Here is a 14,071-nt window from a genome sequence, read left to right as displayed (position 1 = left end):
AAAATACATGGAAAACTGTAGCTGGATTTATCGTCACTGCAACAAATTACACTCTCGTAAGATTTCACGCATGAGGAAATATTTTGAGTTTGTTATGAATGGTGGAAAATTCTCGCTCATTGTTTCAAGGGTTAAGATTGTCTGGGGACCAGTCCATCCTAATTTGCTTGATCATGGCATACTCTGCAATGAAGACCAGATGCCTATAACAATGGCATAACAATATCGATTGGTTAATACATGAAAAAATAACATGCTGGTCACAACCACAAAGAAATGTTCCATGATTTCAACAAGCGTATGAATAATTCTTCCTTATGAACCAACTTCCACGATATCTCTTTCTCGGATTCAAAAGAAGAAATAATGCCATAGCATCTGAAATTGATTATATTGTCTGTATAGCGCAATAGTACAACTTTTTTCCCTTTGGGGTTATACCGATCATACATTGCTTAATAGAAGCTTTTATTATATTATGTTACGATAGTTTGGCAATGCTGTCAAACTGCGCTGAACAATTTTGATATCTGTGATATTACTTTTTGGGACGGGCGGCTTATATTGCAATATTATCATTTTCATTATGGATCAATAACCTATATTTTAGCATTAGTGTTATGAGCGAATGGCCTATACTATATGTACCGATGGCCTATACTATATGTACCGATGGCCTATACTATACTATATGTACCGATAGCCTATACTATATGTACCGATAGCCTATACTATATGTACCGATGGCCTATACTATATGTACCGATGGCCTATACTATATGTACCGATGGCCTATACTATATGTACCGATGGCCTATACTATATGTACCGATGGCCTATACAAACCAATACATTTTTTGTCGTTGTCATTGGCATTTACATAATGAACCTAAAACCACTGGACAGAGTTTTAAAGCGGCCTTTTTACCTGTATATAAACCATTTAGTCATTCATCCACTGAAGGTCTTAACGATTTTCTTGTGGTTGTGATTAACAAGTACAACATACTGTTTCTTAATTAGCTTAAATGATTACACGCGTGTAAGGGGCATATGGTATCAATTTCTAAGTATAACAGACGGCAAAAAGATCAAGCAAATTAGTGTAGACTAGTTCTTAGAAAACCCTAACCTTTGTAATTACATGACACAAAGGGATCACAAAATTAAATGTACTGTAATAACAGTAACCACAAATGAAGAACAAGAAGAAAAAAAAACACAATCGTACACGCACGCTTTATTATACCTTGAGGCAAGGCAAAGTTGAAAGTGTTTTAAACTAACTTGGGACATTAAATGAACACGTTTTTTAGTATAAGACTTTGGGTGTGTTTCTCATGTGCAGTTTGATATCAAACGGGTTATGTAGAACTTAATCAACATCATGCAATAAGGCAGAAAGAATTTTAGCAGGAAAAGCTAAAATAAAGGCTTTTCAAAACTACTTTCACCTTAAAGAAAGCAATGTAAAATACTTAACACAGGATAGACTCTAATGTAATGTGTTAACCTGGTTTTACTGTCCAGCATAAATTATTACGGTGTGTGTCAATCTCGCTCTTCATGGGTAAAATAATACTTTCATAATAAAAACAAATAACATATGGAACTTTAAAATGACAATTCGTTTTACAATTTTACAACTGAACCTGCTTCAAGTAGAAATAATTAATCAAGTTCTAAATAATATAATGTGGAAGTATTTTACTGAAAAACCAAGAAAATTGGTAGATATATTTAAAAACGTTATTGATGGATATAATAAATCATACCTTGGATTTATAAATATGTCGACAGATGAAAGCGACCAAGGAAAAATAAATCTCAAGTATGGATTAACTTACAATGCTTTCCTACAACAGACGCCAATGAAATTTCTAAACATAAAATGGGAAAAGCCATGAACTGAAAATATAAGTCTATTTTGCTAAAGGCTATCTTCCTTATTTCAGGGAAGAGTTTTTTTTCTAATCAGAAAAAAATAATTTGAGTAGTATATAGAATATAGACCTAAAGGGAGATAAAACTGAGGGAATATTTGATGAGAAGGAGTTTTTTTATAGCAGAAAATGTATGCAAGATTGAGAAAATTTAAAAACAACCACCCACCCACCCCACAAAAATAATGGCAAACATACGTATTAGTAAAATGTTCTCTCTCAGAAGCGAAGCAGTCGTGACCTAGTTGCCTTGATTTATGTTCCCAGAAATCATCGTAGTATTTTTTTAAATATACGCTGTATAACTGATACCCGTTACATGTTATGTTATCAAAATAAGTCTATTGATGAAACGTAATTTATAAATACTAAATACACAGGATGTTCCCACTGTGCAAATATCCGAAAAAGTGCAGCAAGAGTCTCAATATTCAGTCATATACAGTGTATTTTATACTAACGTTATAATAGAAAAAATAACCAAAATGATTAAATACTTTCACAAATATTCTGATTTGAAGAAACCAGTACTATATTAAATGGTGCAGATTTTATTTCGTTGTAGTGGTAGCGAGGATTCATTACTTGGCAAATTAACAAGAAAGGTGTTATAAATATATGAGTGTGTTTTTTATTTAGCTAAAATGCAGTATAACTGCCTGGTGTCATTATTAGCATAATAACTGGAAGGATATTCGATATTCGATGAACTGTGAATAAATGAAAAAAAGGGAACTTTTAATGAGAAAGCTACAAGACTTGTTTAAGAGACGTATAAGTGAATACAAATTTATACCTTAATTAGTAGAAAGTGATCAACATATTTGACTGATTTTATTGCTTTTAAAAATAAAACACCTTGTTTGAAAATAACGTACAAACATTAAAGACTTTGTAGAAGTCATGTTCGTTCTTTCAACACTCGCTATAGTAGACAATATTTTTCTTTTTAAAAATGTACCTCTGCGATGATGATTTAGGAGGAAATCCACACATAGATTTATCTGATAGGATTAATTTATTTAAAACAAGGCTGTATTAATTTGCAGAATAATGACTACAGATGTTTTCTTTATGCAAAATAATCAATTATAACCGACTAGGAAAAATCAGTATTGGCCACAAAATATAACCTTGAAAAATATAAACACTGGTTGAACTAATGTGCAATACATACAGAAGTATAGCACAATTTGAAAATAAACTTAATAACAAGTCCACGTCTGTGAACCAATAGAAAAAAGTTATAAAACCATTAAGGATAATAGAAATAGAAAGTGTAAGAAATTCAGGTGTCTAATAATATTTGATAAAAATAAAGATGATTATTATCATTGTGCAATAAAGGATTATTCAAAATTGATAGGTGACGATATTACAAAAGACGACAGAGAGAAAAACCGCTTTTGTTAGACTTGCTTGAAATTTGTGTTCAGAAATAAAATTGCAGGAAAACAAAGGAAAGGTTATACAACAAAACAGATAACAATATATCAAAAATATCGACCAATAATGTAAACTGATAGTACTTTTGTAAACAACATAATCCAAAGAGCACAAATAATCGGCCATGGAACATATATGGAAAATAGGTTCAGACAAAATATCAACAAAATGAATCTCCAAGTTGGAGAAAACTTACTATTAGATGAGAGATTAATATACTGAAACCCCCCCCCCAAAAAAAAAAAGACGTAACGATTGGTGCTGTTTTGCAGCTATTATCATGGCATCAACAACTCTTGATCTAACAATATAAAATATTTTAAAAGCATTTACAATTGGTTGTGGTGCTGGCGCTGATTGTTGAAATGGTGATGGTGGATGTAGAACTAGTAGTTGTAACCCTGACTCATTCATTGAAAAATTCAAAACGGTTTGAAACGTATTGCCGAATAGTTGTTCTACTTAGCTCATCAAAAGCAGCAGCAGCATTGTCTGATATCATATGTGGTTTAATAAGCTGGTTTTAAACATCAGCTTAAAAATTATTTGTTTTGCTAGCCGATGATTTATTGTGTTACTTCTCGCACTGGTTAACTTGTTCTCTGGAATTGTGCTAAAATGTTTAATTGCACTAACAAGAATAATTAATGATTCTAGATTAATATATTAACTAGTTAATTTCTTTCAAGAAATTAACCTCTCTACTTCCTGCAAACATATACATAATAAAAGCACTTGTTTAGTTCTTTCATGAGATATAATAGTTTGTATCATGAGGTATATAGTTTATATCATGAGATATAATAGTTTGTATCATGAAGTATATCGTTTATATCATGAGGTATATAGTTTATATCATGAGGTATATAGTTTATATCATATGAGGTATATAGTTTATATCATGAGGTATATAGTTTATATCATATGAGATATATAGTTTATATCATGAGGTATAATAGTTTATATTATGAGGTATAATAGTGTATATCATGAGGTATATAGTTTATATCATGAGGTATATAGTTTATATCATATGAGGTATATAGTTTATATCATGAGGTATATAGTTTATATCATGAGGTATATAGTTTATATCATGAGGTATATAGTTTATATCATATGAGGTATATAGTTTATATCATGAGGTATATAGTTTATATCATGAGATATAATAGTTTGTATCATGAAGTATATCGTTTATATCATGAGGTATATAGTTTATATCATGAGGTATATAATTTATATCATATGAGGTATATAGTTTATATCATGAGGTATATAGTTTATATCATGAAGTATATCGTTTATATCATGAGGTATATAGTTTATATCATATGAGATATATAGTTTATATCATGAGGTATAATAGTTTATATCATGAGGTATACTAGTTTATATCATGATGCATATAGTTTATATCATGAGGTATATAGTTTATATCATGAGGTATAGAGTTTATATCATGAGGTATATAGTTTATATCATGAGATATATAGTTTATATCATGAGGTATAATAGCTTATATCATGAGGTATATAGTTTATATCATGAGATATATAGTTTATATCATGAGGTATAATAGTTTATGTCATGAGATATATAGTTTATATCATGAGGTATAATAGCTTATATCATGAGGTATATAGTTTATATCATGAGATATATAGTTTATATCATGAGGTATAATAGTTTATATCATGAGATATATAGTTTATATCATGAGGTATAATAGCTTATATCATGAGGTATATAGTTTATATCATGAGATATATAGTTTATATCATGAGGTATATAGTTTATATCATGAGATATATAGTTTATATCATGAGGTATAATAGTTTATATCATGAGGTAGATAGTTTATATCATGAAGTATATAGTTTATATCATGAGGTATAATAGTTTATATCATGAGGTACATAGTTTATATCATGAGGTATAATAGTTTATATCATGAGGTACATAGTTTATATCATGAAGTATATAGTTTATATCATGACGTATAATAGTTGTTAGCATTATAGGAATGTCTGCATACCTATTATTGACCTTATTATCTTTGTTGTCTGTCATTAGTACTTACAGGTATTAGTACTTACAGGTATTAGTACTTACAGGTATTAGTACTTACAGGTATTAGTACTTACAGGTATTAGTACTTACAGGTATTAGTACTTACAGGTATTAGTACTTACAGGTATTACATTATTTACCATGTCGATATTTACAGTAGGAATTATTCATAAGACAAACGAGTCCAACGACTTCTGCAAAGTATTACAACCTGCTATACAGCCATTTTCCATACCCAATGTACACCATCACCACCAACCGCGTAGTGTAGCCTAACTTTTGACTCGTAAATATTTTGTTGAATCATTTTTTGTGTAATATTTTCATCAGAAGCATATAAAACCTTGTTCACAAATAACTTTTTCACGGTGTGTTGAACAGTGAAAACGTATTGTGCAATTTATTTATTTTGTACTTGCCCAACTAATAGTCAAATTTAAGCGCGCTACTTTATCAGTTTGGGGAGCTTTACTATTTTGTAAAAAGAAATATTTCTTCATTGGGTGATGTGATTTTGTTGATTTCTTCAATTTTCATTTTTCTCGGGTATTAAACTGTAGGTTTTCCAACGTCTTACTGTACAGTTTAATGTTCTTCAGGGCCGTATCAAAAAGATATTTTTTCATTAAAATATATGAGATCACGATTAGCAGGAATCTTAAAGTTATTGCAAATTTTTTTCCGATGAATTTGGATCTATATTATTGTTTGTAATGAATATCATATGGTAATGTTTTTGAGAATTCAGACAACTGTTTCCTTGTTGAAAGGATCTATGAAATCTATAAATAGATTTTACTAATACTGACACAATTTTATCGGATAAATGCCAAGAAGATATTCTACATCCTGATGCTGCCATCCATCCATACTGCCCAGTCAAATTCATATTTCCAAAGTGTCACATGACATTATGCAATATATTACACATAATGCAGTAAATTTCTGTGTAATATAGTTTTATCTCGTTAAATTCATTTGCGGAAATAAGTTGCATGGCCAGAATTAAATATGCTAAACTGTGTTGCAGGATTAAGGTAAAGTTCGCGTCTTGTTAGCTTTGAAAATCTGTATTCCATTATTTATCTCCATAAAATAGTTTATTGTTGCCTAGATTGACCGCATACTTAATACCAAGTTGTTTTCGTAGGGGAAAGCAGTGAAACAGAAGGGATGGGAAATGTTTATATTCTTCTTAAAGAGTGCTTAATATCTCAGAAAAAATCTGGTCACACTGACCTAATTTCAAGAGTCAGTGAATAAGTTCAGTTCTTGCATGTAAGCGTTGTTTCTTTGATACTGCCTTATGTGCAGCCCTAAACTTAATGATTCTAGTCATGTTTGAAGATGCAATCCATTCAAGGGCAAAGTAGGTTACATTTACCTACTTTTCAAGCTCCAGTGGTTACATATGGAATTTACATTTAGCTTAATTTTTCTGACACTTCTGTATGAAGGGTATCGTTAACAATTGTCAAAAGTAGGTTATAGTGACTCACATTTCGAGCTCAGGTGATGATAGCCATCACAGTATATACAATAATTTGATTTGATCGGGGTGTTCGCGTTTGAAATAACCACAAGGCAGAAGGGAGATGTAGGTATATGTGACATACTTGTACTTTTTTGCTCCAAAAATCCTCGCAATAAACCCCATAAATACTGATAGTATTTGACTAACATCGTGAACAAACTTGAGCGCGATTTGTTTCGAACGAGCAATAAACACAACATAAGGATTCGTTATCTCGGCCCTTCACTCTTCATTTTCAACAAAAAATATTTTATCTTTGCTTTCAAACGGAACATGTTGCACAGTTAGACGAGTGCGACGACTGTTGTAGGATTACAGCACACTAACAAAGTTAATCTGGGTCTGAAATAATAATAAACCCTTACTTTTCGCACAGTGTGCGGGCGAAGCGACTGTCATCGTCTAAATCTTTCCACCAGTGGCTTTTGAAAAGCATCATTCAAAGCGCCAAGATGTTCTACATGATTTCATTACAATACAGATGTCAAGATACATTTTTGGTATTATCGAGGCGACGACGTTAAGTAAATAAGCAATAAATAGTCGTCTATTTGTTCTGATCGTCTTAAGCTGTTACAGTAGCAATAGGGGGCGATGTAGAGACAATGGAAAATCCAGTCATAAAGGTCGTTGGCCTGTATAGGGACAATGTGACTTTTCATTAATATAGGGACAATATGAATGGAACAGGGAGGTGACGTAACTGTACTGATGATTAGCAACAGTGTAGCAAGGGACTGACCTCAGTCGGACCAAAGAGCGGGTGTGGGGGGACATAGAGCGCTTGGCGGGAATGGGACTGACGGGACAGAGGCAGAGATAACACATACAACGGAAAACATATGTAACATAAACAACTATACAACCCCCTAAAAAAGTTTTTAGGCAAGAAAGCAAATCTTTTCGAGGCGTATCTACAACGTACAACATATATAACACAAACAACTATACAACTAAATATAAAAAAATTAGGCAAGAAAGCAAATCTTTTCGAGGCATATGAGTGGCCTTGAAAAGGCCTTTTCGGTTTACGTTAACATCATTTCGTTAAAAAGAGGGCATCGCATATGTCTTCTTCTCTTTCTCAAACTTCTTCTGACTGATGGTCCGTAGATAAGGATTCTCTTCAAACAGACTTGTCTCTCTACATAAATTCTTCTTTTCCAAACGCTTGTATCCGTGATCCTGATAATTGTCCATGATGATTTCACATACATAGGTAAGTCCGTACGGATCAGCATTGACGATACGAGAGTAGACGATTCTACGTTTGTCCACATCTTATGATGAGAACAGGTGAAGGGAATGCAGTGAACCGCTGTTATTTATAGTGGAAGTGCGGATCGAAACGGATTGAAGTTTTTCACCAATCCAAACTCGCGTTACAAAATTCAGTCACAACATTGAGTCGGTCTTCCAATCCGAAGAGAGCGGACTGTTAATCCATGCGACACAGTTTTCAAACATGACGGAAACTATGAAGACAATGAATTGGGTTGCACAGGCCGTGGAGACGAGAAGCGATGGTATATGGTATAGCAGCGACTAACAAAGTCCATACAGACCTACTTCCAGAAGAGGTCGATTTTAATTGTGATTTAGTCGATTTTCTTTCTTCTTCGCAAGAAATTGTTCCGGTACGAGTACTTTCGCCACCTTTTCCTTCTTTACCACACGTCGAGGATTTTAAACAGACAAGAAAAAAGAACTGGAGAAAGTTTTACTACAGCAGAAAGAAGCAGAACAAGCTTTTCTCCTTCAACAGCAACAGCGCGAAGAAGAAGAGGCAAGAAGGAAACTACATGAAGAATCAGCAGAGAAGAAACAAGGTCTAGGAGAGAAGGAGAATATTGAAACTAAAACGGTACTCTTAGACATTTTAGCAGAGTTAAGGAGTCTGAAACAAATGTATCAGACTTTTTATCACGACCCAAGAGAAAAAAAAACCTTCCCCAGCCAAACAACCCTGCCCTGTTACTATGCCTGCGATACCACCCATGGTGATATCTACCAAATCATCATAGACCGGAGCCAGTCCAGAAGTAGGTCTTGGCCGTGGCAAAGGCTTAAGGCAGTTTTAGATGATTACGTCCCGTTCCTGAGTTTCTGTATTTAAGCAAACAAATACCCAACGGTCCTTTTCAGGGCCATCCACTTCTCTCGAAAAGAGATAGTATTTCATTTGCCAAAATCAATTAAAACTCAAAAGCCCTTTTTTACTCATGATCTACATGCAAGAGACACTTACTTTTTCTGCCTGGTCTATTCTGGTAAAAATGTTACAGTCCAATTCACAACACAACACTTTAAAAAGTTCAGAGACTCTTCTGTTTTTCCTCCTCTTCGTCCTCACTTTCTCCTCGTCTTTTTTAATCTCTTTTTTTCTCTTTCTGCACGTGTCAGGGCTCTTCCTTTGGGGAGGGCACCTCTTCTTCTATATGTTCTGAACCCCTCTCTTCTTCATGCTCCTGTTGTTTCTTAGGACATTCTGAAGACCAATGTCCTTTCTCTTGACAAAGATAACAGCTATCTTGACTTTTGTCTCTTCTGACACCTGTCTTGCTTTTTTGACGGTTTGGGCACTCTTAAGACCAATGTCCTTTCTTCTTAAATATATAACAAGTATCCTGACTTTTATCTCGAAAGGAGGAGGTGTAGTCCGTCGGCTTGTCTGACGAAAATTTTCTTATAACATCTCGCAAAGCTCTGATCAGACGTTTGATCTGTGTGGACTCTTCCATCGTTCTGCTTGGTTTGATAGTGAAATGAATATTGGATAGGAAGACACACACCCTTTATTTCGCTGGTTTGACATGGATATAAAGTGAACCACTGCATTTAAAATGTAGTCATTTGACTTTCTGCAGTCAAGATGAAACGATCGCACCATGTCACGGAGAAAGGAGAAGAAAGTAAGAAGCAGAAACTTGATTTATCACCTCGAACAGTAGCTGAAAGTCTTGGCACAAATTCATCCCAGTGATACTGAAGAGGCAATGAGTGAGCCAGAATCCAGACCCAGAAAGTCTACACCCTGCCAAAGTTCACCACCATTAGTAAACCCTGAAAAGTACTACCAGATTCGAGAGACGGAAAAGCGCTCCTCTAGAAAATTTAGAACGACGGCTTACACGTACAAGGTGAAGTTTAAAGACTACAAGCCCGACGTACCGTTGGAGGAAGCAGAGGGCTTCATCACCGAGGTGTGGGATTCTTTGTTAACCACACTGAAACGACAATTTCAAACCAAATAAGACTATCGCTTGAGACTTTCCATTCATCACGACAATTTAAAGTCCCCCGTTTGGATCGAGTTTATCAGCCCATCACAATTAATACCTTCCAAAGTCATCGACAAAATTCAACACGTGCAACAATGTAACGACAAGTTTCACATCACCGATGCAAAAGCGACACTGTTCATGACCCATGTTTTTCTCCCCAAAAGGACCGGACAACGCAGAAAAGTGTTACTGGTCGACGACCTTCGTAGCATCAAGCGTAGCCTCGTCCAAATTAACAACCCTCAAGACCAGATGTGTTTAGCCAGGGCCATCGTTGTGGGACGAACGTATGCCGACAAGAATGACACGTTAGAATGAAAAAGAGCCTGGGAGAACATTCAAAAATCGAACCGAGCCAAACAACGAAGTGAAGCAGTACCCCTCTTACAGCATGCAGGACTATCCAAAGGCACCCCCTGTGGAATTTCTGACATGCAAAAATTGCAAGATGTCCTAGCTCCACGTTACACCTTGAAAGTGCACCCTCAAGAAGTGTGCGGATCTCTATTGTTTCGAGGCAAAGATTTCAAAGTCGGAAAATGCATTCACGTCCATCATAGCGATGAATATTTCAATGACATCACTAGAATCGCCCTATTCCTGGGATATTTTTATCACTGTGAGAAATGTGACTATAGCTACACCAATCTAGAGCAACACAAACATTGTGGATCGAAATGATCAGGATGTTTGGCCTCTCAAGTCTGTCTGGACGAAGGACAGGAACGAGGGCATTGCTCAGCTTGCCAGCGAACCTTTGTCAGCCCTGCCTGTTACTAACAACATCTAAAGACGCAAGGTTCACAGCGGAAAAGTACTTGTCAACTGTTGAGATTGTGTCCTACTTGTGGACAATGCATACCTACCAATAATGCCAAGTTACACGTTTGCCGAGTTAAGAAACGATGTCACATTTGTCGCCAAATCGTGGACTTGGAACACGAATGCTACATTCAGAAATGCCATTCCAAACAAGAGGAAGAAGATGGCCAGAAGAAAGGCGATTTCATTTTTTTTTTCGATTTCGAATAAATAAAAGAGACTGGCATTCATATTCCTAATTTCTGTGTGGCTCATCGAGCTTATCTTTAGTCTTTGCCCTCACTGCAGCAAGATTCCTGGAGGACGTGAAAAAATCTCTAGGGGACCGAACACGCTAGCCGATTTCGCCCAGTGGATGTTAGACCCCATCGACCAGACTTGGAGCCAAGAGGACATCAAACGTTACGGAGATTGTCATCGCCTTGCCACGGTGATGGCTCACAATTTCTCAGAATATGATAAACAGTTTCTTTTGAGATACTATACGGAACAAGGCACCGAAAGTCCTAAAGTGACTTTGAACCGAGCCAAAATCATTTCCATGCAAGTGGGACAAGTACAGTTTAAAGATTTGATGAGTTACTTGACCATGCCATTGAGTCGAATGCCTAAAAAGTTTGGAATGCGAAAAATGCCCACAGGTTATTTTCCGCACTTTTTCAATACCGAAGCCAATCAACACGCAGTTCTATCCCATTTGCCTGAGGCTCATTACTGCGACCCCGACAACATGCGTACCGAACAACGAGAAGCTTTAAATGCTTGTTACCTGACTCACGCCTCGGACCCCTTTGACTTTCAGGAAGAAATGTTAAAGTATTGTCGTTCCGACGTGGACATTTTACGGCGTTGCTGTGGAAAATTTCGAGAACTGTTCACGGACCACGGGGGGATCGATTCTTTGAAAGGAGACTGCACCATTGTCAAAGCGTGTTCCTTATTGTACCTCCAACGGTTCATGCCCGAAAACACACTGGCTGTCATCAGCCCTCAAACGTCCAACTTTGTCAAACGTCATCACTCGGTCAAAACCCTACGCTGTCTACAATACTTGTGCGACAAGGAAGACAAATGGGTCCAACATATTCGCAACTGAAGAGGCGTAAAGACGATCGGAACGTAGTCGGTAGATGGTTGGGACTTGGAAAACCCCAAGACTGTGTACGAGTTTAACGGTTGCTTATTTCGCGGATGTCCCCTCTGTTATCCTGAACTTCACACTAAAAATCAGTTTTTGAAACGGGCCATGGAAGACTTGCACCAGGCCACTTGTCAGCGGCATTTGAAATTTGAACTGCAAGATTACCAAGTGGTGGAAATGTGGGAACACGAGTACGATCACCGTTTGAAAACCGATCCCTAGTTTAAACGCATCGTGGAAGGTTATAAGTTGGTGGATTCACTTAATCCGCGGATTGGTTTGTACGGTGGGAGGACAAATGCCACCTGTTTGATGTACCAAACCGACGAGGAGAAAGGAGAAGAAATTAAATAATTGGACTTTTGTTCGCTGTATCATTACGTGTGCAAATATTGTTGCTTCCTTGCAGGGCATTCGCAATTATTGACGAAACACATCGACCTGGACAACATCCAACAATACGAAGGATTGATCAAGTGCAAAGTCTTGCCTCCCACGGACATGTACCATCCCGTTTTACCTCACCATTGCCAAGTAAAACTGATGTTTCCCTTGTGCCGTACTTGTGTCGAAACGTGCAACCAAGACCGACCTTGTCAGCACACCCGAAAGAACTTGCCTTGACGGGAACGTGGGTCAGCGTGGAATAGTTCAAAGTTCTGGACATGGGATAATAACTGTTAGAAGTGTATGAAATTTACCACTTTCCCAAGACACAAAAAATACAATGAGGGCGACAAGACTCAGAACGGCATTTTCGCAGACTACATGGATGCTTTTTTGAAACTGAAACAAGAAGCCAGTGGCTATCCTTCCTGGTGCAACAATCCCGAAGAACAAATGAAATTCAAAGAGACATACTGGGAGCAGGAGGGCATCCCTTTAGACCACGTTGAGAAAAACGAAGGCAGGCGATCGTTTGCCAAAGTGATGTTAACTTGTTTGTGGGTAGAATGGTACAACGACCGTGTTTACCCATGACAGAGTATTTGACAGAACCTTCCCGGTACTTCCAGATGATTCACGACAAAATCAAATACATGAAACACGCGGACGTAGTTTGTCAGGACTTGATCTTAATTAATTACGAACAAGAACTGAACTTTGTGCAAGCCAAAGAGTTTGGAAATGTCATCATTGCGGCTTACGTGACAGCTTAAAATTGTACGAAGCCTTAGAACTGTTAGGTGATCGCGTCATGTACTTTGACACGGACAGTTGCATCTACATCGATCGCTCGGGTCAACGTCACCCTGTCATAGAGTGAGACCGTTTAGGAGCCTGGACAGACGAACACCCGGAAGAGAAGATTCTAAGTTTTGCAAATGGCGGTCCTAAAAATTACGGCAACGAATACCGGGACAAACGAGGAGAAGTGCACACCCATTGTAAAGTGAAAGGATTAACTCTCAAGCATCGCACCAGTCAAGTGGTGAACTTTGGTGTATTGAAAAAAGCCTTGCAGTCTGGACAGGATGGAAACTTTAAAGTGACCAGCTACGAGCCACGCAAGATTGTGCGTTTACCCACACGCCCAATCGAAGTTCGGCCCTTGGTAAAACTTTATCAAATCGTGTACCAGAAGCTAGTACGGCTTCCCAACCACTTCACTTTACCGTACGGTCACTTCGATATTGGTCAGCATATAAAAATGGGACAACGTCCACGGCCGATAGTTCATTGTAACTACCAAGACCAAGCGAGAAAGATGAATACTTTTAAACAGACATCATTCAAATTCGGTGATTCTGAAGTGGAGTACGATGATGTGCCTTGCAATGAGAGCGCCGCCGTACGCTATGACCTTAGCGATGCAGTAAAGCATCAT

Source organism: Sinohyriopsis cumingii, chromosome 1 (genome assembly GCF_028554795.1).
Source record: "Sinohyriopsis cumingii isolate HCF-2022 chromosome 1, ASM2855479v2, whole genome shotgun sequence".
In the NCBI taxonomy this organism is placed as follows: domain Eukaryota; kingdom Metazoa; phylum Mollusca; class Bivalvia; order Unionida; family Unionidae; genus Sinohyriopsis; species Sinohyriopsis cumingii.
Note: the sequence above shows the minus strand (reverse complement) of the source record.